The following is a 26,819-nucleotide window of genomic DNA, read 5'->3' as shown; positions in this document are numbered from 1 at the left end:
ATTTCCCCAGTTTCAGCAACAACAACAAAGGCTCATTGGTTTAATAGCAATCAGGGGAGTCAACTACTATGGCTTCATTATGTTGATTTTAGGATTGGAAATCAAGTTGATGTTCACATAATAGTATTAACTAAACATGTTAAACAAATAACAAATGTGGCACCATGGTCACATAGCATTGTGGTTTGTAATGCTCCAAAGAGAGGTGTGCTAACAATTAGTGTGAGGTGGTGGAATATTGTGTCTCAGATAAAAAAAAAACTAGTGGAAACTAATAAATATTTGAAGCTAACCATTAACAAAGACCCTGCTCATAAAAATTTGTTTGTGCATGGACTATGTTGTGAGGTTTCCAACAAACTCTATAGCTGTTCTTCTTATGCTACGGCCCCCTCTTTACGTATATGGGTGACCTCTTCTCTTGCACTACTACTCATGCTCATGCATGAATTCATCTACTTTCAGTGAATGCCATCCTCTTTCTTGGCACTTCTTAGACTTGTCACCTCTTATGGGCTTACTTGCCCATTCCTCCTATAGTCTCCAAGCTCTTACCTTCTCAACAAAATCTGGATATGTCTTTGCAAAATCATTTTCAATGAAACCTTCAATTCTAATGCTCTTGATAATTATTTGTGTCTGGTTCCTTATACCTTTACCCTCCTCCATATTATATTGTGAGATCATCCCACAAATTGTAGTACAACTAGAGAGGTTATTATTTTTAGGAACTACTTCAAGCATATCACCACCCACATTCTCAAAATAGATATCAATTCCATTTGGAAGGTACCTTTTAAGAGAAACATTTAAGTCTAGTTCCTCCTTGTAATTAAATGTGTCATCAAAACCTAGCTTGTTTTTTAGTAAGTCCCCCTTTTCTTTGCTTCCAACACTCCAACAACATAACAACCATGCAACCTAGAAAATTTCCCAAAAAGCTGACTAACTACTCCAGCAGCTTCAGAGTTATAGACTATTTCCTCTGGCTTAGGGGAGCTCACATTAAAAAAACCAACATAAGTTGTGTGTCCAGGCATTCCTCAAGCACCTATATTGTAGGAAATAGGTATATCTATATGTATGACCTTTCACATCATCCTACCTTCTAGTATTATACTATACTCTTCCCATCTAGTAAATCCATTTACCAAATCCTCTTGTTCAAATTCTGGGTGATTTGATATTACAACCTTGTAGATACCAGAACCATTGATAACCAATCTAGGAGTAAAAGGAGCTAAGAAGTAAGAAGAAATATTTTTCATGTAGCCTTGCATGTATGGATCACATGACAAATACAAATTCTTTACAAGAATGTCTGGTGATCCATCTTTCAACTACAATGGAAGCTTGGTACATTTTATCAACATATCAAACTCCTTTGGCATTTCAGTTACATAATCCTTCAAGATCACTTGCTTATTACTCACTTCAAAACCTACCATTTTAGTATAGTTTCCCTTAATTACTTGGTTAGAAAAGTTTACTCTCATGCCTCAATCATATGACCACCACCTTTATCACCTCTGATGGAATTAGTTGGGCCCCAAAGGGTCCGACTAAAAAAAATTCATTTTCAAACACTCTTTTTCCAACTTATTAGTTTCACACCAAGAGGTCCTTTGACTGGCCTTAAAAACTAAAGAATTATCAATCAAAAGATATAGACTGCCAAAGTTGCCCTCTCAGGACTACCTACAAGAAAACATGTCAAAAAATCACTAAATTGTGTTTGGATTTGGCTTTGAAACCTGGGCAAACTAACACTTGGGGAAAAATATACTGGGGTGTTTGCTCATTGTCATGAGGATAATATGAATCTACAATTTGGGCTCATCAAAAATAATAGGATGTGTTTGGAAAATAGTCAAAGTAGGCTACTCAAATTTGCAGACTAGAAACAATGGCAAAAAAGTGGTTTTTACAAATGGAATAGACCTAGGAAAGTGTACAGACGGATTCGTCATGATTTGAAAATTGGCACAGTTGAAGTATTTTCAAATTTCAACATAGTGTTACAATCCATTTGATCTCACCTATCATGGTTTCAAAAATATGACACCACAAATGGGGGTTTTGACAAATCTGCACTTCTTGACACAAATAAAAAGTTAGAAATTGCATTTGGAATCGCATTTGAAAACTGATCAAATGGATTCATCAAAAGCTAAAAATCAAAATATAACAAGTCTTTGAACTATAGAATGCAATGCAAAAGGAATTTTACCATTTTGGTTAACTAGGTCAAAGTTATAACAAGTCAAATAGGGCTTCCTAGAATTCAAAACAAATTGCATCAAAATGACAACAATAAATGACCAAATTTGAGGGATTCAAAACCTAGTCAAACATATTTAAAATGACTCAAAATTTGAAACATAGTTTCTATAGTATGGATACTAAATACTCCCAAAGTGATGAGTCATGAAATGTTACTGAGTGTGAGATATTCATATGCAAACACAACCTCTTGTCACTATTTGACACTTGGGCAAAAAATGCAAAATTAGAAATTACTCAAAATAGGACTTCACGGAATGGCTCAGAATGAAAAATTATCTTCATGGGACACATAGATGTACTAAATTCAAGGTGTTAGAAAAAATAAACACCTCATGGGCCTCAAATAGACAGTTGGGTACATATACATCAAAAAGCATTTATAGGGCTTAATCCACTCAATCGTACTCAAAATTGGGGCTCTAATTTTGAGTCCCAACAATAACTATGCTCTTTTTTCCAAGAATATTGAGTCTAGATTTGAAGCCAAACTCTCACTTAAGGAAAAGAGAAAGAAATCAAAGGCCAATCAATTAGGAAGTGGGGAAGAAATTGAAGAAATTTTTGACAATCATATTGAAATTATTGAAGCCATATTTTCAAAGAAATATTCCAAAGGCAGAGGAAAGTACAAAGACAAAATTCCTCTAATCTTCTTTTCTTGTGAAGAAGTTGGTGATACTACTACTAGGGTTCCTAATAGAGAAAGAAAGGATGAAAAGAAAAGACACAAGCACAAAGCCAAGAAGGATTTCAAAAATCACAAGAACTACAAGGACAAAGGTAAGAAAACTTGTTTTATGGCTAAAGATTCTGATAACAGTGAAGATGAAATGGTATATATTGTTGTAAAAGATGAGTCTAATGATGAAGAAGATAAGATGGCACTTATCTCTCATGTTAGCAAAAATGATACATGGATTATTGATAGTGGATTCTCACACCATATGACTAGAGATAAAACAAACTTTGAACATTATGATGGAGGAAGTGTAAGATTTGATAACAATGAACCTTGTTGCATAAAAGAAAAAGGTTGTATCTCATTAACCAATGAACTTATATGTGAAAATTCTTATTGGGTTGAGGGACTAAAACATAACCTACTAAGTGTGGTGTAATAATTTGGTATATCTCTGATACCATGTAAGAATTTGTCTAAGGCAATAATCCAATGCCAAGATCAAAAAACTCAATAGATAGCACAAGAGAGATAAATAATGATCAAATGAGAATAGATATCAGATGATTAGATATTAGATTATTGGATGAATACATCAAAGAAGTGGCTTGTATATAAAGGCAACTAATATGACTAGGAGTCAGCAAATAGATAAGTATAACAACTAAGCACATGTCCACCAAGAGTAGATTATCCTCCATTGTGCATTAATGCACATGCAACAATGAGAGGATAAGAATGCAAAGGTGTATCTCATAAAGAGATGTAGTAGACAACATTTTCTCAATTGGAGCGCAAACAACTATGTTGTCTACATGACAACTCATATGAATATGCAAACTCCTAGGTGTCCACATGACAACTAATATGAATATGCAATAACCTAAGTAAACTTAAGTAAAGTGTAAATAGTAAATACTTATTTACACCAACACTCCCCTTAAGAGCAACATAGGGAAATGTACTTAAGCTCACAAAAGCTAGAAAATAATGCAAGATGGGTCTCGACTACTAGGTCATGTTAGGTACCAATGTACAAAATACAAAAAAGAATGCAAGCTCTCATAAAGTGGAGAAAGAGAGAAAACTTCATAGGAAAAACCCTCCCCCATATATAGAGATAAGTATGATAAGATGCATGGATGGATGGAGTAATTAAGACCTCCCATTACAACATACATCATGTAGATATAATAGAGAAGTATTATTGTGGTGTCCAAAACACATGCCCCATTCCTCATTAGGAATGGGGACCTCCTACTTTTTTGACTCCCAGACTCATAGTTCGAGCATCGGAAGAAGAAATTTTTTTAGATTTAGAGTTTTGAAAAACAAAAAAACATTAGAAAATCAAAAATTCACACAAAAAAATTAGAAAATTGAAAACCACAAAAAAATTGAAAACTTGGAACACACTAAAAATGGAAAATTCAAAAAAAAAAATTAAATTAAATTAAATTAACAAAATTTCAATAAACTCCTCATGTGTGCACACACACGTGGACAAATCACATACCGTACACGCCATGTCGGGGGTTATAAAACCCCAAGTTTTTCCAACACTTTGCATTTCTTTGGGATAGTTTGTCAATGCTATCAAAGGCAAGAGAAGCACTCAAACCTTGCCCATGGTGATATAAACAAGAGGGCAGGCCTTGCACACCCATGCCCGTGGCAGCGCTAGTAGCACGCCCTTGTGGCAGTGCTAAAACTTCACCTATGGTAATGCTAGTAAAGAGGGCAGCACTTGCACATCCACACCTGTGGTAGCGCTCAAACTTCACCCATGGTGATGTCAATAAAGAGGATAGTGCTTGTGTGCCCACACCCATGGTGGCGCTAGCAGTGTACACCCATGGTAGTGCTTAAACCTTGCCCATGGTGATACAAACAAGAGGGCAGTGCTTACACACCCATGCCCATGGTAGCACTAGCAACGCATGCTCGCGGTAGCGCTTAAACCTTGCCCACGACAGCATTAAAAAGAGCAACGGTTGCGCGCTCACACCTGCGGGTAGGCGCTACGCCCTTCACACATTTCTTTTAAATGTTTTAATTTTAATTTGCAAAGGAATAGTAAAATTTTCATAAAAAAAAATTAAAAATAAAAAATAATAATAATAAAATCACCCAAAGGGGACATTTTTTTTTTTTAGTACTCATGTTTTTGTTTAACTTTTACGCTCTCTTTGGACTGATAATGCTTTCTTTTTCAATATGCAGGTAACATAACCAAATGGCATCCACATCCGGAGTAGCAACCAAGCCGATCTTGTTCAAATTCCAATGTGTACCTTCAATGTCAAGATTCCATGATGATTATGCTAAGATCAGAGATACTGACCTCAGACACACAGATTTAGGAGATTTCCTAAGAATTTGCAACAAGCCAATGAAGAGGTTAGCCTTTGTATTTGCATTGATCCATTTTGAGATTAGTGAGTGCAGCATCACATCCCATGTCAGTATAGTCAGCTAAACTAATCATGGCCCTATCACAGCATTTCATTCTTGGTGAGTGGGTGGTCAAAAGCATCACAAGGGAAGTGGTATTGGATTTGTAACCTGACAACATTGAGAGGGTTTTCTACCTACCAAGAGTAGACCAGTTCATCTAACTTTCCTATGAAGCAGCTGAGAGATGGTACAAGGAGCATCAACAAGAGGCCATTGACATTATACAATTCTTGTACCTAATTAAGAAGCCTCCTTGGGGAATGATAACCGAAAAAGTAGATATATAACCTAGGGATACATGAAGGAAGACATTGGATACTCCATTATTCTCTTGAGTAGAGTCATGGGCTTACCTGAAGTAGGCCACCTTAGCACATTCATGGTCAAATTCATTGAGACCATTAGATAGGCAAAGATACCATTAGACTGGGCCACCACACTAAGACAAAACTTGTGTGAGCAACTGAGGATGGTGAAGGACAAGAAATTTTTTTACATGACTTCTTAGCTAGTGTACCAACTTGTAGCAAGGGTGACAAACTATCCTAGTTTATATAGGAGAGGCAGTATGTAGGACCCCAATGCCTAACCTTACATAGCTTATCCTTATTTGGTGAAGAAGAAGCTCTCAGCACAGAGAAAGGAATATAAGATTGTGAATGATGCATTCATCTTTGTGAGAATTTGATTTATTGAAGGGGACTATGGTAAGAGGTTGTCCGATGAAGTCAAAGCACAAATCATGGCTATCGGAGCCTACGTAATCCAATTCAAGACATTCACATATCTATGGGTAGCTGGTGCATCCATCAATCCTAAGAATCTTTTGCCCAAATGACAAGTTGGTACTATTGGAGATCTCTAAGAAAATTAAGTCATCCTACAAGAAGATAAAGAGGCAACGGAGAGCTTTCTGTAAATGGTCATTTCAGGTGAAGCAGAAACAGGATATTCTGACATTTGAGTGAGTGGGAGAACTATCCTCTTGAAGAATACAACTCTCCTTGGCCATACTTTGACAATGTTGGTAAAGTGGAAAGCCTGGCACAAAAGGACTTCCATCATGAGGATGCCATTGAAGATCATTGGATGAAAGCCACGAACAACTATGATGTCTACATTAGGGACTATTGTAGGATGACTTTGTATCTAGTAGAAAAGGCTCTCTATGTGAACATCCTAGAAGAGATAAGGCAATAGTATTCTAAGGAGTTACTAGATCCCCTATTCAACAAAGATAAAGTTGGTGAAAGACCTATTCTAAATGTTGAGGTTGACAAAGAGGAAGGAGATGACATCAATCACTGAGCGAGACATGTCATTAGAATGATAAAGGATTGGATCAAAAAACCTTTTCCACTTGATCCAATTCTTGATACTATAATCCTCCATGCACATGCTCATCCAGAAATGGGTAAAGGAAGGAAAGTCATAGTTCCTATCTTTATGCTCCAGTCTCCAATTAGGCCAAAGACAGTCTACTAGCTTGATCACCCAATGGGATATTATCACCCTCCTGAAAAGAAGGGAAAGAACAAAAGAAAGAGGACCTCTCCTTAGAAGGTTCAAATAGAATAGGTGCCTTCCCAATAGTAGGAAAAAAGCTCACAAGATTCCCAAGGTATTAGAGCTACTCAAATCTAGGATGAATTTCAATTGCCTGCTATTGTGCCAAGCTAACCAGAAGAGGGAGAAATTCTAGAAGCCTCCATTCCTCCTATACAAGAAGAGCCCCCTTCTCCTTCCATCCCCAAGAAACATAAGAGGTTCAAGATTAAGATAAAGAAAAGGAAAATGAGTAGTAGAAGATTAGTACCTAATCCATTTATTCCTAAAACTATTCTGGAGGAAGAAGAAGATGAGGAAGAAAAAGAATCAGAAGAGGAGGAACAAGTACCCGTACAAAGAAGAACTTTGTTAGCAAAAGTTGTAGAGTTAGAAAGAAGAAAGAGTGCCATGAGTACCCCACCATCCACCCAAGTAGAACCATTAGAAGTCTCTTCTTTATAAGATGAAGTGCAACACTGGGTGAATGAGTAAAGGGAAGGAGGTGAGGATGTTTTCTCTATCATAGATTTTGATTTCATTCCCATGGGTATAGAGTTGGTTGGAGATAAGATTAGAGACACCCCTATAGGTTAACTCCAATAGGAAGAATGGATGCAGATGTTACCATATACACAGGGTTCTAATCTTACTCCTCCATCTCCACCACAAATTACTATGGTAGATAAGGGTTGAGAAACTCCCCCACCTCCAAGTTCAAAAGGGGAACAAGTTCAAAAGGAACCATCACCACAAGAGCAACTAGAGCCAAGGGCTACTAATGAATTTTAAAAAGAGGCGAAGATGGTAGAATATGCACAACAACCTTCCCAAGATGCTAAGGAGCAAGTTACAGGATCTATGGAGACTGAAGTTATAGAAGGAGAGTCCTCACAATAGGAGACGACTCCAAGAAAGAGTGATAAAGGGAAGGAGGTAGCTGAACATACCCCTTCATCATCAAGGGCCAAGGTAATAGAGAAACACATTCCAAGATTGTTCCAAAAGGAGATAATGAGGAGTTCTAAGCCTCAGTTCCATGCTTCAGAGGATGATATTTGTGATATTGCAAAAATCTTAAACAAACCCGAGTCTCCATTACATGATGCAATGCCATTCATGTTTGTCACTACCATACAAAATGAGGATTTATTTGTACAAGTGGCTCTCCCTCTTGAAGGTATAGATGTAGAAGCCATTAGTCTTGGGGATTATGAAGTAAAGGATGTTATGTTAGGAAGGGTTACACAAGATCTAGCCTGACAAATGATGACTATGGGAGTCAAAGGGTTCTTAGGCACATGGAACAAGACAAAATTGAACTCTAAATGCTTCAAAGTCAAGTTGAAATCCTAAAGGGATATCTAGTTGAAGTTGTTGGTCCTCTTGATCCTAAGGGCCCTAAGCAAACTCTAAATACTATTCTTAGAGAAGGGGAAGGTGTATAGCTCAATCCATTTTTGAAAGCTTGTCAGGAATGGTAAGAAAGCCATGAGGATAGAGGTGTTACCACAATCACAAGGAATTTGAAGTTACTAAATGCTATGCAAGAAAGCATGAATAAGATCGTAGCAATTTTGAGGTAGAACTTTAGTTTCATGGATGAGGTATAGGCATGGAGCAAGGATTGCATACTCTACAAGCCATAAAAGTGCAAAGGTACCTCACTTTAATTGATGTATATACTGGAGAAGAGCTAGACATGATTGACGATTAGATAGACAAGATAGACGATTAGATAGACAAGATAGAAGACGGAAATAAAGTAATGGAAACATTACATGAAGAGATCCATCGGCTCAAGGACCAAGCTCGAGATTGAATTTTGGAAGCAGAAAAGTTGTATAGTGATGCATGCTTAGGCATTTTTGAAGATGAAGAATAAGAGAAGCTATTGCTAGTTGAGGTAGTAGTGGAGAATTTCAAGAAGAAATTAGAGGAAGCATCTAGTGATGAAGATATTAGGCAAGCCTTTAGGACAGAGGAAGCATTGTTAGAGTTGGACACTAAACTCGAAGATTTTGCAAAGGCTTGAATTGAGGTGGAAAACTACAAACAAAAGGTAAAGGATAAATATGAGGCTTTAGATCTTCTAGATGCGGCTTAAATTACTAAGATGATAGATTAATTCAAGGGAAACCATCCAAACATAGCTTTGGGATGAAGAAGAACAAAACTCAGATGCCAGAATTTCAATTTTGACACTCAGTAAAATTTTGAATTTTTGACCCAGTCGAGGTATGCAGGTCCGGAAGTTGTATAGTGATGCATGCTTGGATATTTTTGAAGATGAAGAATGAGAGAAGTTATTGCTAGTTGAAGTAGTAGTGGATAATTTCAAGAAGACATTAGAGGAAGCATCTAGTGATGAAGATATCAAGCAAGCCTTAAAGATAGAGTAAGAACTATTAGAGTTGGACACCAAAATAAGAGATTTTGCAGAGACTCAAATTGAGGTGGAAAACTACAAACAAAAGGTAAAGGATAAATTTGAGGCTTTAGATCTTCTAGATGTGGCTAAAATTACTGAGATGATAGAGAAATTCAAGGGAAAACATTTAAATATAGTTTTGGGATGAAGAAAAAAACCTAGATGCCAGAATTTCAATTTTGACACTCAGTAAAATCTTGAATTTTTGACCCAGTCGAGGTACACAGGTCCACAAGTTGTACAGTGATGCATGCTTGGAATTTTTTTAAGAAGAATAATGAGAGAAGCTATTGCTAGTTGAGGTATTAGTGGATAATTTTAAGAAGATATTAGACAAAGAATTTAGTGATGAAGACATCAGACAAGCCTTCAAGACAAAGGAAGCACTGTTAGAGTTGGACACCAAACCTGGAGATTTTGTAGAGACTCAAATTAAGGTGGAAAAATATAGACAGAAGGTAAAGGATAAATATGAGGCTTTAGATCTTCTATATGTGGCTAAAATTACTAAGATGATAAAGAAATTCAAGGGAAAACATCCAAACATAGCTTTGGGATGAAGAAGAACAAAACCCAGATGCCAGAATTTCAATTTTTACACTCAATAAAATTTTGAATTTTTTACCCAATCGAGGTATGCAGGTCTGCAACTCTACTTTTCATATAGCTCCACAAGTTCACAGCTCTGCATTTTCATATAGGTCCACAAGTGCATAGGTACATAGGTCTGCAGCTCCATAATTCAGAAGTGCACCAATAGTTAACTGCCAGTTCCAAAAATAGCGCCTTCCATGCATCAAGAACACATTATGATAGTAGTTTAACTACAACATACACCTAGTGGAGGACCAACTCCTATTTTCGGTGCCTCCATGCACTTCCACTTTGATTTATGGCTTCCTCCTACTTTCTCTCTCGTGCTTTCTCTATTCTTGACATGTAAAGGACTCATGCATCCAATTAATGAATAAAATATGGATGGAGTCCCTCTAAGCACTAGATTATTTTTTAGTTTGTATATATTTAGTTTGTTTTACTATTTTAAAATCATTTTATTGCATGAATATATCTCTCACTCTCATCACAATTGAGGAGATGATTTCTTATAAACACCCCACTATAATATGTAACAAGGGCTATTGTTATTATGCAATAAAATTATGTTTTTGGTGCTTGCATTTGGAGTGTAGTGATTCTTGCCTAAATGTGTCATTGTTTTTTTAATTTTATTCATGAGATTGTGATTGAGCCAAAGGTTTATTGCATTTTTTTTAGTTGTGCATTCTTTTAGTTCTGTTGTTTGCTATGGATTTACAAATTTTTCTGACATAAAGAGCTTGAGAAGAGATCATCAAATTTTGTCTGTATAGCCTTTTATCTCACACGTGTGCACTTTCCATGGCCTTGTGATTTGATGAAAGGTGAAATGTCATATGATTGTTAAAGTTTCTCACTGACGATTGCATCAATGGATTCTAGGAAGCACTGCTCCTATTTTCATTAGTTTCCTATTGATTTATTCATAAGCTTAACTCGTAGCATGTTGTTTTCTGTAGCTTATGTATGTTTGGGATTTCAATTTCAAGTTATTTTCTTTCAGTTTCATTATTTGTTTTGCTAACCCCTTGTTAGAATAGGAACTCATTTTAGTTGCACTATTAGAATTGCATTCATTAAAAAACCAAAAAATACAAAAATATTGTTCTTTTCTGCATTATTTTGAGACAAAAAATAGATTTACTTCATTTTGAGTTTAAATAGAACCAAAGAAGGCCTCCTTGTGAACAATAACATTTATCTTCAAATGAGTAGATTTTGGTACATCGTAAGACGAATATTGAACCTTGCAGTTGATCCCAAAGATTAGCTTTTCAAGAGAGGAATTGCACAATGGATTCCTGCCATTGACCTCGTGTAAAATGACTACCCAAAAAGTATGAGAAGAACACAATACCAGAAGAGAAAAAGGTCCCCCCATAAGGGAGAAGAAGTAAAAGAAGAAAGGAGATAGGGTAGTCCCCCACCCCCCAATGAAAAATTCCCATCAGTGATAGTTGCTCCAAAATGAATGTAGAAGTTGATCCATGACTGCTAAATAATGTTCCTCCCCTTAGGAAGAAATAATGTCATAGGTACATATGATATGCTTCCCCAATGTGTAGAAACAATCCTCAAGATGAATGTTGTCTCTGAAAACTACTCGACTGTCCCTATGTCAATATTGAAGGTTGCCCATTCCAACACTGCTGAAAAAAAATTTAGATCTAGCATGGATAGATGTAGAACATAACCCAAAGAACAACCTATCTCCTCAAATGATAAAGAGACATCCTACAACTACTATACATAAGGATCCACAATCATATCAACCTTGTAAGATTGATCATGTAGAGAATGGATAAGAGGATCAAATTGTTCCCTTGCAACAACTAAATAAGGATCTTATTCATCAAAGAGATGCTGTATATAATCAATAATGTCTCCCAAATCTGCTATATAGGACTCCACAAACAAACCTAAATTTTTTTTGAAGTAGTCATCCCCTAATGTTGGAACTGGAAGATAAGGTGTACCCAACTATACTAAATTGCATGGACCTATCACTATAGCAATGTATGCATCTGGAATGTGTTGATGTTGTGACCTAGCTCTTCATCTATCAGAAGGATCCTCCACAAGTGATCCTATTGAATCACTATTAGTTTCCACAATGTTTGAGGTATGGAAAGGATTAGAGGATAAGCTATGTGGACTTTCCTCAAAGTGAACATTCCTCTCTATGATATCTCATGATTCTAAGGTTCCATAAGTTTATATGCCTTAACACTTTCTTCATATCAAATGAAAGTACAAGGCCTTAATGGAGGTGCCTTGCATTCTCTTGAAGATATGTGTGCCCATGTTGGACAGCCAAAAACTCTAAAGTGTTTCATAATTGGTTTTCTTCTGCACCATGCCTCAAAAGGAGTCACTCCATCTAATATAATATGAGGAGACCTATTAAGGATGTGATTGGCACTACTTATATCTTCTACCTCAAGAGATGGATCAAGAGACTTAGCTTGAATCATGCAACTTTCCATTGACTTAAGAGTTATAATCCTCATTGCTGCTACACTTGTCTTTTGTGGACTAAATGCTATAGGATTTTGAAGATCAATACCCTCCAGTTCACAAAAGTCTCTAAGTCTTGAGTTCACATATCTAATTTCATTGTCCATATGAAGAACCTTGATGGCTTTACTTGATTGCTTCTCAAATGACTCTTGAAGACTAGAAACTTATCAAACACTTCATTCTTGTGATCAAGAAAGTAGAACCACGTGTAGTGTGAAAACTCAACAATGAAACTGAGGACATAGTGACCCTTGTTAACTAGTGTCACTAATGCCTGCTAGAACAGTGTGAACCAACTCAAGAATAGTTGACGCTCTCCAAGACTTTCCTTCATCAAACTTATCTTCTAGATGCATATCCATTGAACAAGTTGAACATTCACTATTAAATTTTTTTATTGTAGGTAGACCTTTAACCATTTTTTTGTGCTAAGTTGATGAAGATAACAAAAGGAAAGATGTCCATACCACTCATGCCATAATTTACTTTGTGATTGTGAATATGTCAACAAGGCATGTGAAGGAGACTTAGGCACAAAGTGGGAGAAAGAATAAAGCCTTGTGTCATGATTAACTTTACCCACTGTAACCAATGAATCATCTTTAAGATTATGCACCATTACTAAATAAGGAAGGAACTCAACTTTATTTCCAACTCCACAGTGAGTGATTTGGTGAATTGAAAAGAGATTAGTGCTAAGGTGAGGAAAGTAGAGAATATCTTTGAACTCTTTATTTTCCATCTCAACTTGTCCTTTCCCTTCAACTTCCAATTGTGTATCATTCCCTACAAAGATGTGAGGTACCTTAGATTGTTCCAATGAAGAAATATTTCCTTTTGAAGAGCCTATATGATGTGAGGCACCTGAGTCAAGAATCCATTCCCTTGACTAACTTGAACTTTACATAAGTGCTTTCCCTTTTCCCTTTGAAGTAGATGGATTTGAATCCTTGCAAGCATTTGGCACATGGATTTTGTTCTTCCTAAGTAAGTTTTCCAACTCATCTATTCTCTTAGTCTTGCAATGATGCTCATCATGATTTAGTTTGCAATATGCACAAAATAGTTTATCCTTCTTCTTGTTGTTTCCCTTCTTGTTGGAAGAAGAATTTCCTTGTTGTGAGGAGGAAGATTATTGTGACCTTGATTGTTATTTTGGCTTCCACTTTGTTGGCGCTCAAAATTGTAACCCAAATTTTGAGTACTATTAAGAAAATTGAGCCCTATAAATGCTTTTAAATGAGATTATACCCGGCTATCATTCTAAGGCCAAAGAGGTGTTTAATGCTTCTAGAACCCTAATTTCAGTGCATCTAAGTGTTATATGAAGTTAAATTGGCATTTTGAGTCATTTCAAGAAGTTTCATTTTGAGCAAATTTCAAATCTTCATTTTACCTCAAGTGTCAAACAGCGACAAGAGGCCTTGTTTGCATATAAATATCTCACACCTAGTAATGTGTCATTACCCAACACTTTGGGAGTATCTAATGTCCATACCTAAGAGCCTATTTTTTAGATTTTGAGTCATTTTCAGTCCATTCAACTAGGTTTTGAATCCCTCAAAGTTGGTCAGTTATCAATGTCATGCTGATGCACATTGCACACATTTCTGGGAAGCCCTGTTTGACGTTCTATAATTTTGATCCAATTGACCAAAATATGAAAATTCCTTCTCTATTGCATCCTATTGGTCAGAGACTTGTTATGTTTCAAGTTTCATCTTATGATGAATCTGTTTGATTAGTTTTCAATCATGATTCCAAACACAATTTCTATCATTTTACCGGTGTCATAAAGTGTAGATTGATTGGAACCCCTATTCGTGATGTTATAACTTGAGATCCATGATTTCCTAGATTGAATGGATTATACCATCATGTTTTTCTCTGAAAATACTCCAAGTGTGCCAGTTTGCATGTTCAGATGAATCCGTGTGCACATTTTTCCAAGTCCATTCCATTTGCAAAAAATGTTTTCTGTCCATTTTCCTAGTCTACAATTTCCAAGGAGCCCACTTTGACCACTTGACATTCACACCTAGTTATTCATCATAAGCTCCAAATCATATATCCATAATGTCCTCATGACATAGAACCAATGCCCTAGTTTTCATATCCCTAAGTGTCAATTTACTTAATTTTTGAAGCCGAATCCAAACCTAGTTTATTGTTTTCTAACATGTTTATCTGCGAGTGATTCTGAGAGGTCATCTTTGATAATTAATATCTCTTGACTTATTTTTTTCATGAGACAAGATTTTATAGGGTACAAGTGTGCGGAACACAGAATCAATGTGCCAATTTTTAGAGCCTGGTTATTTGTTCAGGTCAATTTTTAAAGCGAGCCGAGAGGCCCTATTAGCAAAAAGTTAAACATTGCAGATAAGTGATAAAATAAGTTTCAAATGATTTTTCAATGATTTAATGTGTTTCAAATCAGTATCAGGCAATCAATGGATTAGTTTGATGGTTCAGATGTTTGAAAATGAAATTTTTTTTAGCCGGACCTACTTTGGGATCTGGCTAATTCCATCAAATTGGTAAATCATTATGTTTCAAGATGTTTTGTTTTTAAGTGGAGATCATAATGGTTGCAACAATTATAAATTCTCAAGATAGAAGAATTCTTAGCCAATATAAGAGAGGGCCACTACCAGAGGGCAAAAACCATGTTACTGAAGCTTAAAGATATGACAATGCCCCTAGAATGGGAACACATTACACACGTTGTTGGAGATGGTGTAGCTCCAAGAAGACTCCATGTGGCTTGGGCAATGGTTGAGGCTATATATGTTGATAATACAAATTAGGCTTTTAGAAAATACCTATATGATGATGAACCTGCTTATGCTATGAGGAGTGGCAACCCTTGCTCATCCATTGGCTTTGAAGAACCTTGTATCTATTGTCAAAAGCCTTAAAGAATCTGGCCTTCATGGTATTGAACTATAGAAGTGGTGGAAAATTAGTTGGATTTAGTGAATTGGCTTATGCTTATGGCTTACTGAAGATTGGAGGGTCTGATTTTCATGGAAAAGGTGGCCCTAATGAAATTGATTGGGAAAAAGTAGCTATTCCAGATTCAACAATGCATGAATTTCTCAAAGTAGCCCAGCGTATTTGGTGCGATGCGCTTAAGGATATCTTATGTGACTTTGCAGAATCTTTTAAACCAAAACTAGATAAGATCATTTGTCTCAATGGTGATATGTTTCTAAGATGCAACACCATTGATAACCAGGAAGAAACCATAGCTTTGCATTTGTATTCATGGTTTTAAAAAGGTGGAAGCATTGGCTCTGGTCGAGGTGTACAGGGTATAGATTTTGGGTTTGTTTTAAGTTATAATCATAAATATGTATATAGTCACACACCCAATGATCTGAATAAGACATTGGATGGATGAAGAAGCCAGTTATGAATTAGAAAAGGCATGACTGGCACATGGAGAAAGAGGAAGCACTTGCCAAGAGAAACACGTGAAGTAGGGGAGCAGCTATGAGGCAACCTATGGCAACATAAAGAATTCGCATGAGCAAGAAGAACAGGGTCTTCACATTGAGGAGAAAATGACAAAGTCTGCCGCCAAATAATGAAAGTCACCAATGAGCCATGAAAACATTAAAATGGTAATAGCAAAATAGGCGAGGCATTAAAAGAACAAAGAACCAGTATACAAAGAAACTCCATGTTATAAAATGGGATGCCCGTGTTTAAAAGAGGCACCAATGAAATTGCAAGCACACGAATTAAGAGGCAATCATCCAGTGTAGAAAGGAGGAATTAGAAGGCCAAGTGCAGACTACATTCTCTCAAACTCCAATGCCAAAAAACCTACATTATTGATGATGGGGAAATCTTAGAAAGAATGCCCCACATTTTAAGAGCAAAATACCTACATTAAAAAGAGGAGTCAACTTTAAAAGTAGTCCCTAACGGCCTAACAAAAATGAGGAACCCACACTTTGTAAGAGGAAAGACATTTAAAAGAGCACTCTTTTACTACTTTGTGGAGGCCATTAATGACCATTCCACAAAACCTTTTCTTCTCTGACTTAATTGATGGCTGGGGTGTTCATCGCTGGGATATGGAACAATGCTGGAAATAAGGCAGTTTTGTGTTAACACACCATGTGTAGGAGAAACAATTAAAACCTTTTATCACACATTGGGGATACAAGGATTTTTTGTTCCCCTTAAATGAAAATGCACTCAATTTGATTGTTGTCTTTGAGACAAAGGCTTTTGAAAAGCCAACGCTTGCATAGGTGGGCCCGTGGTCGGCTAGAGACTAGTAAAATTTTGAATTAGCATGTAGTCCAAGATTGATGATGACATCAGTATTAACAAATGTGCCAAAAAATTCAAAATTTGGCTAGTCGCTATGTCGCTAGCTAGAAAATCCAAGAAATTTTAGCTAGTGACATAGCGTCTAGCCGAAAAACTTGATAAGTCCGGCAAGGAGATAATAAGCAACATGGAATTCGGTGCATCAGATCGCACCACATGGTTAATTGAGTGGCCCTCGCTATCTCACCTCGTAAAAGATGCACGAGAGTTAACATGGTAAGATAGCAATGCTGATGTGGCAGGGATGACATGGTGGTGATGTGGAGTTCTTGACCAAACACAAGCTACCACATGGCATGAATCTTGAGGGAGGATGATGTGGTGATTAGTTTGCAACGATGCACTAGATCGCACCACGTGGTAGATCCAGTGGTCCTTGCTATCTCGCCAAGGAGAAGTTGCTCACGTGATAACATGGCAACATAGCAAGCATTAAGGTGGTGATGACATGTGGTGCTAATGTGGATTGCTAGTCAAAATGTGACACGTGGCACTTACCCAAGTTTGAGCCAATCAGAAGATGACATGTGGCAATGGTGGTCGAACCATGTTTGACCCAGAATGAAACTTGTGGGGAAATTTTCAAAGGGTTTTAAAAAATTAATCTTTAAAGATTTTTCTCCAAATGTGCAATCATCAGACATTTTAAATAATATCTATTTTTTTAATATAGTTTAAACTTTGAAAAGTTAAAAATTTTGCAAAATGAATATGCAGACCATGAACAGAGGCATAATTTTTCAAATGGCTACCAGAGGCATGATTTTTAACTGAAATAGATGCTCCAATATAGCACTGAAACTAGGAAAATCTGAATTTTCCATTTTTGAAGTTAGTTTTTGCATAGGTGCTCACCAATTCGAGCTATAGGCTAGTTTGTGACTTTCGGGGCATTGGTAGCAGAACAACCAGTTTTCACTATTGAGAACTTGAATTGGTTAGAGGGCATATTTAAAGGGTTGTTAGGATCTGAATGTGGAGAAAATCATTTCTAAGATGTTGGCTTCTAAAGGTCATATAAATGATTTTCACCTTTTACTATGAGTTCACCTTGGCATCAAAAATCAGTTATGATGATGGATAAAATATCTCAAATATTTCTGTCTTGTAGAGACCAAATGATGAGATTTTGATATTCAGTTGAAGAGAGAAGGTAGAGAGAGTCTTTTGAGGGCAAAGAGAGGGAATTTCAAGTGGACAGATGTTGGATGCAGAGTAGATCCGAGACTTCCTTCTTCCTATATCTTTCTCTTTCTTCCTCATTGTAGGGGGTCCAATTTTTTGGAGAAAATTTGCACACTACTGTGGTACCAAGGTTTTGGTTCCAATCTTGATGCATTACCAATACTGAGACATCATATTTTTCAGCATAATTCTCTCATGTGAATATCAGTAGGAGGGAATATATAGATAGTTCAGATCTGTTAGATATTTTCATGCTTTCATTTTCATGCATATGATTGTATTGATTTTAAGGAAATAAATGCACAGAGCAATAGATGATTGAGTTTTAGTTGAATCTTGTCTCCTTTATCAGCTAATTTTCAATGTTTTACAATCTTTGACATAGAGCTTAGGTTGTAATTGTAGTCCCTTAAGACTGTATGTTATTTCATTGTTGCCTGTGACTCAAAGGGTTACGTAAACGCTTCAGGGAAATCAACAGGGTTGTGAGGTTACTGATGGGGATATCATGTAAGAATTAGGTTTAAGCTGAACATTGATGTCTATTTACAAGTTTAATAGATAGATCAGATATCTAAAGACACAAATAGGTATCAGATATCCATATGTGTGTTTTTGATTCATAGATTTCTCCAATGGTTAAGCCACTGATCAGTTTATAGGAACATTAAGTCTTACTACTGCATATCTAAGGGTTTGTTGAAGTCAACATTATTAATCAAACATTCTTTACCTTTCATGTTGAAGGACCTAAATGTTTAACCCTCACTCAACTTCTGAGATTCATAGATTTGCATTTAGCTATTGTAGATCTGTGTCTTTTCTTAAGCCATTAGGAGATATAAGGATTTTCATCTACTTAATAGAATCAGGGATATATTTTTTCACTAGTATGGTATCGATTGAATCTCAGGTCCACCTTCCTAGGTTTTGGAGAGCCTGAAGTAGAAGAAGGGTCAAGCCTTAGAGTTGGTCCAGTGTCTAAAATGGCATGTTGAAAATGGGAGTTAGCTGCCCCTAGATATGTCATATTCTCATTGGGATAATTGAAAACCCTCCAGCATTTTCAAACACCAACACACTTCTTTTTCTTTCTAATGATAAAATATTTTCCACCTTGATTTGTTTGGTTCTCATTAATAGCCACCAATTCCTTAAACATTGATGAGTTGAGAATTCCCCTATCTATCAACTTGGAATATTCCAACATCAACATTTCTACAAATGCATCAAATGAAGGCTTAGTCAAGGAAATTCCCATGGTCAACTTGTGAGTGTTGTAACTCAAAACAAAAGACACATACTCTAAAGGTATCCTCTTCAAGATGTGATGAATCAATAAATCATCCTTCATGGCATTACCACAATCCTTAAGTAGTGCTTTCAACTCATTGGATTTGTTCGCTTAGTCTTGAATTATGTCAAAATTCTTAATATTCAAGAGAATTAGATCATCCTCAATTTGGAATCCCTTTTACTCATCCACCTTACCTTACAACCCTTCAAGTTTGTCCCAAGCACCCTTGGCATCCTTAAAGCTAGAAATGTGGAAGAAGAGATCTCTATGAACACAACTCTTAATAATTCTGAAAGCTTGGTTGTCTTTAACTTTCCAATAAACTTGTGCATCAATATCAGTGTGTTTTATAATTTTACCATCAACATATAGATTTAAACTTTTTTCCATTACTCTACTCCAAACAATATCTTTCCATGTAGTATAATTGTGTGAAGTTAAAAGTGGAGTTTTAGATGAACTCATGATGCAAAAATTAGAAGAAGCACAAGAGAGAAAGAGAGACACAAGAACACAAAACACCCTCCAAATTACTTGATCAAAGAACACCGCCCCCCTGCCCTGCCCCCCCCCCCCAAAAAGTGATGTTGTTGGCACTTTATATATAGTGCATTTACAATCTCCACTTACCAATTTTAGGCCAAAGTGGACTTATGGTTTTTGATATTTGCAATTGAAAATATGAAGCTATATATGACTAAACAAGATAAGACACAAGACCCCTCAAACATCTAATTAATTACAAGTACCAAAATAGGGCAAAAATGACCAAATGTTGAAATTACTATGTCCACTCAAAATTACTCAAAACTATTTCTAGATCTAGAAAGTAAACAAAAATTATGCACTTTCAAAAAAAATAGCGCCTAAATATGTGTCCATATGAAATTAAACAAAGCCTCTAAAGTTGTAAAAATTGGGATTGAAATTTTTTAGAAAAATTCAGGAATAGAGATCACAAACAACTTGCACCAATATGTAGATCATGAAATTCTACCCCCAAAAAAAAAAAATTTCTCAAAAAAGGATTCTATATGAGGGAGATATTGTTATTTTAAAATCACCACTATAATTATTTTTCCTATATCACCACCGTCATACCTGTAAAAATCAAATGACTCTAGATTTCACCTTAGATTTCCAATTTTGATGAAACAAAAGTTGATTTGGGAATTTTTTGACCTTTTGAATGTGAGCCAGTATCTAATTTGTACCAGTAAGCTCTGATCTTGATCATGTAAAACAAAATCTCTCCAATGGCTATGTAATGAAGCTCCTATGGCTCTAATACCATGTAATAATTTGATATGGATTTGATACCATGTAAGAATTTTCTTAAGACAATAATTCAATGCCAAGATCAACAAGCTCAGTGGACAACAGAAGAGGGAAAAATAATGATCAAATGAGGATGGATATTAGATGATTGGATATTAGATAATTGGATGAATACATCAAAGAAGTGCCTTGCATATAAAGGCAACTGATATGACTAAGAGTCAGCAAAGAGATAAGCATAAAAATTAAGCACATGTCCACCAAGAGTGGATTATCCTCCATTGTGCATGAATGTATGTGCAACAATGAGAGGATAAGAATGCAAAGGTGTATCTCATAAAGAGATGTAGTAGACAACATGTGCTCAACTAGAGTGCAAACAACTGTGTTGTCTACATGACAACTCATATGAATATGCAAATGCATAGGTGTCTACATGACAAGTAATATGAATATGCATTAACCTAAGTAAACTTAACTAAAGTGTAAATAGAAAATAATTATTTACACCAACATGTGGCACAGTTGAACAATATTGGATTCAATGTAGAATTCATGAATGGCAAGGAAAAACTACTAGATGACAAAGGAAACCTAGTTGGATCTGGAAAACAAACAAAAAATAATCTATTTTATCTTGATCTTAGTGAATTTTCATGTTTTATTGCTCAAGTAGAAGAAAATTGGTTGTGGCACAAAAGACTCTGTCATGTAAACTTTGACAATCTAGTTAAGATAAGCAAGCATAAAAGAGTAAGAGGCATTCCTAGTTTGAAGAAGCCTAATTTGGGTTTATGCAAGAATTGCCAAATTGGCAAGATGGAAAAGTATCTAGAAACAAAACAATATTGGTATGTAAAGGCTTTTCTCAAGAAGAAGGTATTGATTATAGTGAAAATATTTCCCTTGTTGTAAGATTAGAAGGTGTTAGAACCTTATTTGCATATGTAGATCACAAAAGATTTAAGGTATATCAAATGGATGTCAAATTTTCATTCTTGAATGGAATTCTTGATGAGGAAGTCTACATTGAGCAACCCAAAGGTTTTTTAGATCTTAACAAAAGAGAAATGGTCTAAAAATTACACAAAGCATTATATGGTCTCTATAAGAATTTTCCTTAGGAAAAAATGACACCAAGATTAATAAACTTAAGAACTTAGCACAATATGGACCAACAATGTATGATCATAATAACAATATGAGAATTAATATCTTATGTGTATACACGCTAGAAGTGCCTATATATAAAGGCATCTAGAATGACTAGGAGTTAGCAAAGTGATAAGCATGACAACTAAGTACACATCCACCAAAATTAGATTATCCTCCATTGAGCATAGGAGTTTGTGCAATGATGAGAGTATAATTCTACATAGGTGTATCTTGTGAAGTGATTTTGTAGACACCATGTGCTTAAATAAGTTGCTAACTCCTATGTTGTCAACAAGACAACTCATATGACAATGCATACTCCTAGGTGTCTACATGACAACTAATATAATAATGCATTAACCTAACTAAACTTAAGTAAAGTGTAAATAGTAAATAATAATTTACACTAACACCCCCCCTTAAGTGAAATTAAGGGGAATTCACTTAAGCTCACGAAATCTATGATGGGTCCTAGCTACTAGGCCATGTTAGGTACCCATGTACAAATGTAATGATGTACATACAATGTTGTGCAATGCAATCTCTCTGAAAATGGAGAAAGAGGGAAAACCTCATGGGAAAAACCCTCCCCCAAAAAGAGAAATAAGTACAATAAATAAAGATGCATGTGTGGATGGAGTAATGAAGACCCCCCCATTATGACATACATTATGCATATGCAATAGAGAATCCCTCCATAAGAAGGAAATATGGAGAGAGGAAATCCCCCCCTTGGTGAAAGATCTCCTAATGATGAGTGCTTGAAGAAAAAAGAGAATCCAATGCCTACAAAAAAAATTTCTCCATTTAGGAAGAAGATACACTAAGTATAGGTGCAAGTATGCTTCCCACTATGGATAGGAAGTTAGATGAGGAATCCATATGTGGTATGTTATGGATGTTGCTTCTAAAGTCTACTCATATTTTGACAAGTCCTTGATTAATATAGATGCCACAAGCCAATCTAGTGGATGCCCAAAAGAAGGTGGCAAACAAGGTATGAAAGTGGATCAAACTCCAAAGACAACGAATCACCCTTATAGGAAGATATGGGAAAAGAAGCAATGTAGCCTCTTGTCAATGATGAATGCACACCCATGAAAGAAGCTACTTGATGAAGAAATTGCATCATAAAAACTAAATGATTTTCCTCCTTGTACGAAGCAGTGGTGCCATAGGTTTAGTAGAGAATTCTCCCCAACTAGTAGGAAGAATCCTCGAAATATATGATGTCTGAGGAAACTAGAATAAAATCTCCAAAGACTGATATATCTCCCTTGAAGTAAAAGAGTCCTCCTCCAACTGCTAAAAAGAAGTATTCACAATCATGTTAGCCTCGAAAGAAAGATCAAGTGGTTGAGGGTCAGAGTGTTCCCACCCAACAAGTGAAGAAGAATTCTCCTCAACAAAGAGAAGATGGATGTCATCAATAATGTCTCCCACATCTTCATGTAAGACTCCACAAACAACACTACAAGGTCTAGAAGGAAGCCATCTAATGAAACTAAAATAGGAAGACATGATGTTTCCTACTTCATTGAATGAAGAGCATATGTGGCTGGAATTAGATTAGTAGAAGCAATAGGAGCATTAGGAGATATGATATCAACTGGAGTTGTAGGTACCATAACTAGAGTGACTGGAGGTAGAATGTCCTTTGGGAACAAAATAATCTAGACTAATATTTATAAAAATAGCTTGAACAATTATGCTAATAACCAACTGATCAATGTAAGAGGGTAGTTTTTTGGATCATAGATAAGGAAATACTTCCTTATGTTCTCTTAGATGATGAATCATCAAAGCACTCCATTTCTAATAGTTCATTTTTGTCAACTTCAATTTTAAACCAAAATGACACTTGTGACATGACTCCATGAGATCAAATAATGTATGCACCCCAAAAATGCAAAAACAATCAAAGAAACCCCCCAAAATGAATACTTTGGGTGCTTTATACTTAGTGCATTTACGATGGCCACTTTCTAATTTAGGGCCTAAGTGGAATTCTAATTTTTTTGTTTACAACCTCCACTTGGAGTTCAAATCTAGTACTTATCAAGGGAGCTCAAATATACAACAATTTTGAAGTTTGATCAAAGCAATACAATGCAAAAAAGGACCTATTTCTGAAATTGGTATTTTTGTCCACACAAGCCTATAATTTGATTATAGATCTAGAAAGTAGACAAAAAATTATGCACTTCAAAAAAATTGGAACATGATTATGTGTTTAGATGAGCGCGTATGGAGCATTTGAAGTTGCAAAATGCAGGATTGGATGGTTATAGCCACCAAAATAGATTTTTCTAACAAATCCATGCACCAAAACTAGAAAATAATAGCACCACTAAAGAGTTCAAGAAATCCTAGCCCAAATAAAAAAAAAAATAAAACATAATTTGGAGTCTAGATGACTAAAATATGGCCTCCTAAAGATGGACTATCAAATCAAAACTACATATGGTGAGGTGTCTACCCTATAATGTTAGGAAACTATGAGGTTAAATTTGACATCCAAATGATCATTGCTATAGTGCAATTTGGCTTGCTGGTGATAGTTAGAAAGTTGTCATTTTTAGGCTCATGAAATATTGATGTCAGCAAAAATGGGCCGACTAATTGATGTGGTAGTACAGTCTAATGGCATGTCTTGTATGATGGGAGCTGATGTGGTCATTGTTAGCATGAGTGTTGATGCTATGGGGGAGCATTGCAGAACTTTGTTTGTCATTGAAAAAAACATAGCAATAAGTTTTATAATATTGATAGAGTAGCAAACTGAGATTTGTGTATTAAAGACATCACATTGCATATCTACTTGTGTGCAATTATCAGCATATACTATAGCATGTATTTAACATATGGGAAAGCGCACAGAACCTGAATCAACAACATATAGAAGATATTAGTGATTAGAGAACTACAAGAATGAAGAGTAGTGGAAATACAGTTTCTAGTATATGACCAATATAGAGCTTTGCACTTGGAATGAAGGGTTGTGTAGATGACTGGAGGAAATATATTGACCACTAATGATGTCAGCAAGTGCGTAGGTATGAAAGTTTCATGTGTGATAGTTTGAGTACAATTGAGAGCTGACAACATTAATTAAATGTGTATTTAATTTAATTAAATATGGAGCCAACTCAAGGAATTATTGTTGAGTGTATGGAGCCAACTCATGAAATTAATGATGAGTGTGATATAAAGGAAATATTTTTTCTAAGTTTTGACGTGTGGAAGAAGATTGAGGAGCAAAAAGTCTTGTGAATTGAAAAGAAGAAGAGAAGAGTAATCTACTAATGCGTGTAAGTGACCTTAAGGGTTATTGTTGTTGAGTTCCAGATCTAATTGTATGATCTAAGAGTAAAGAAGTCTGACATGCTAGATAAAGGAAGAGATAAGAGATTTTTCCACATCTATTATTCTAAAAGGAATAGTATAGAGATCAATTGGACAGTGGGTTCGTTGATATGATCCTGAAAGCTCTTTGGATAGTGGCTTCAACTACCTTCCACAAACTCCTAACAGGGTTAGAATCTCCTAACAAGGATTCAAAGTCTTAATATGATCTCTTTGAACTAATTATTGGGTCCATCCTCTAACAAGGAATATTCAGATTAGTAAATTATCTTGTGGGCATCATTCCCACTGGGGCTTTCCCTCTGATCAAGGGTTTCCCTAGTCAACATATCTAGTGTAAATATGTATGCACATTTCTTTATGATTGTTGTTTTCCTTGGTTGAATGATTAAGAATTGATTAAGAGGTTTAATTTTTAGATTACTGTATAATTGATTCACACCCCCCTTAGTTATTCTAACAATTGGTATTAGAGCCTCAAGTTCTTGAAGAAAATTTTAACAACTTTGCGAGATCCATGATGAATCTATTTAGAAAGGAAAGTCCTAGATTTGATGGCACAAACTATGATAGTTGGATAGAAAAATGAAGACATCTCTTGTGCATGGGTCTAGGATATTGGCTTTTAACCAAGAAATCTAAGAACATTGTAGAAGAAGACAATCTTGAAACTTGCACCGAGGAACAAAGAGAAGTGTTTATGTGCAACATAAGGGAAAGAGAAGCAATATTGTTAGTGTTACTAGAAAGTGAGTATAGTCAAGTAAAACAACTTAAAACATCTCATGAAATTTGAAAAACCTTAGAGGCTAATTATGAAGGTGACACTCATGCTAAGAGGGTTAGATCATAAAACTTGTATTGTGCATTCCAAGATGCTAAAATGATGGAAGATGAATTTATTAGAAGTTATGTTGGTAGAATATGTAAGATTTTTTGCAAGAATCACATCTCTTGATGGAAAGAAATCTGATGATGATGTAATATGGAAGATCTTGAAAAGTCTAACACCATCCTTCAAGACAATAACTTAGATGATGTGAGTAATGTTACCTTGCAACACTAACTTCACCAAAGAAAAATTTCTTGGGAGATTGGAAGCTAAATAATTTGATCTAAAACAATCTAGAGAATTAGCAAAAGTTGAGATAACATTTAGTGCACTAAACATCAAACTTGGTTTAGCAAGGAGCACAAAAGTGCAGGGAGACATTACTAGCAGTAGCAAGTCCATTGAAGAAAAGATCCAAGAGGGAGTAGATCTTCTTATAGAAAGAGAAAAAGATGGTAAGAATATCTTTAAATTTTGGACATGTAATGAATATGGTCATTATGCATCTAAGTGTCCTAAAAGAGAGTGAAATTTTAAAGGGAGATTCAATTCTAGAAGACCTAGAAACTTTTTATATGCTAATGAAGAAGAAGAGGAAGATTATGATTAAAACATGAGTGAAGATAAACTACAATTTGTAGCTATAAAGGAGGAGGATCTTGACAAAGAAATCAGAGAACAAAGTGCACTAACCTCACAAGTTGAAAAGAAAGATTGGATCATTGATAGTGGTTGTTCACATCACATGACTAGTGATATGAACAAGTTTGTCAAATTCAGAAGCCATGATGGAGGAATTGTTAAAGTAGGGACCAATGCAACTTTTCATATCATAGGAATT

General features: G+C 35.7%; 2 pseudogenes; one reads left to right on the top strand and one right to left on the bottom strand.

Moving 5' to 3' along the window:
- Positions 1-534: 534 nt before the first annotated feature.
- Positions 535-1,448, bottom strand: LOC149539286 (2-alkenal reductase (NADP(+)-dependent)-like; annotated as a pseudogene).
- A 6,533-nt stretch (positions 1,449-7,981) lies between these two features.
- LOC149539285 (uncharacterized) lies at positions 7,982-15,795 on the top strand (annotated as a pseudogene).
- Positions 15,796-26,819: the final 11,024 nt, after the last annotated feature.

Source organism: Cupressus sempervirens, chromosome 9 (assembly GCF_028749045.1).
Source record: "Cupressus sempervirens isolate cs-2001-9-10 chromosome 9, ASM2874904v1, whole genome shotgun sequence".
In the NCBI taxonomy this organism is placed as follows: Eukaryota; Viridiplantae; Streptophyta; class Pinopsida; order Cupressales; family Cupressaceae; genus Cupressus; species Cupressus sempervirens.
Note: the sequence above shows the minus strand (reverse complement) of the source record. Positions and strands in the feature narration are given on the sequence as shown.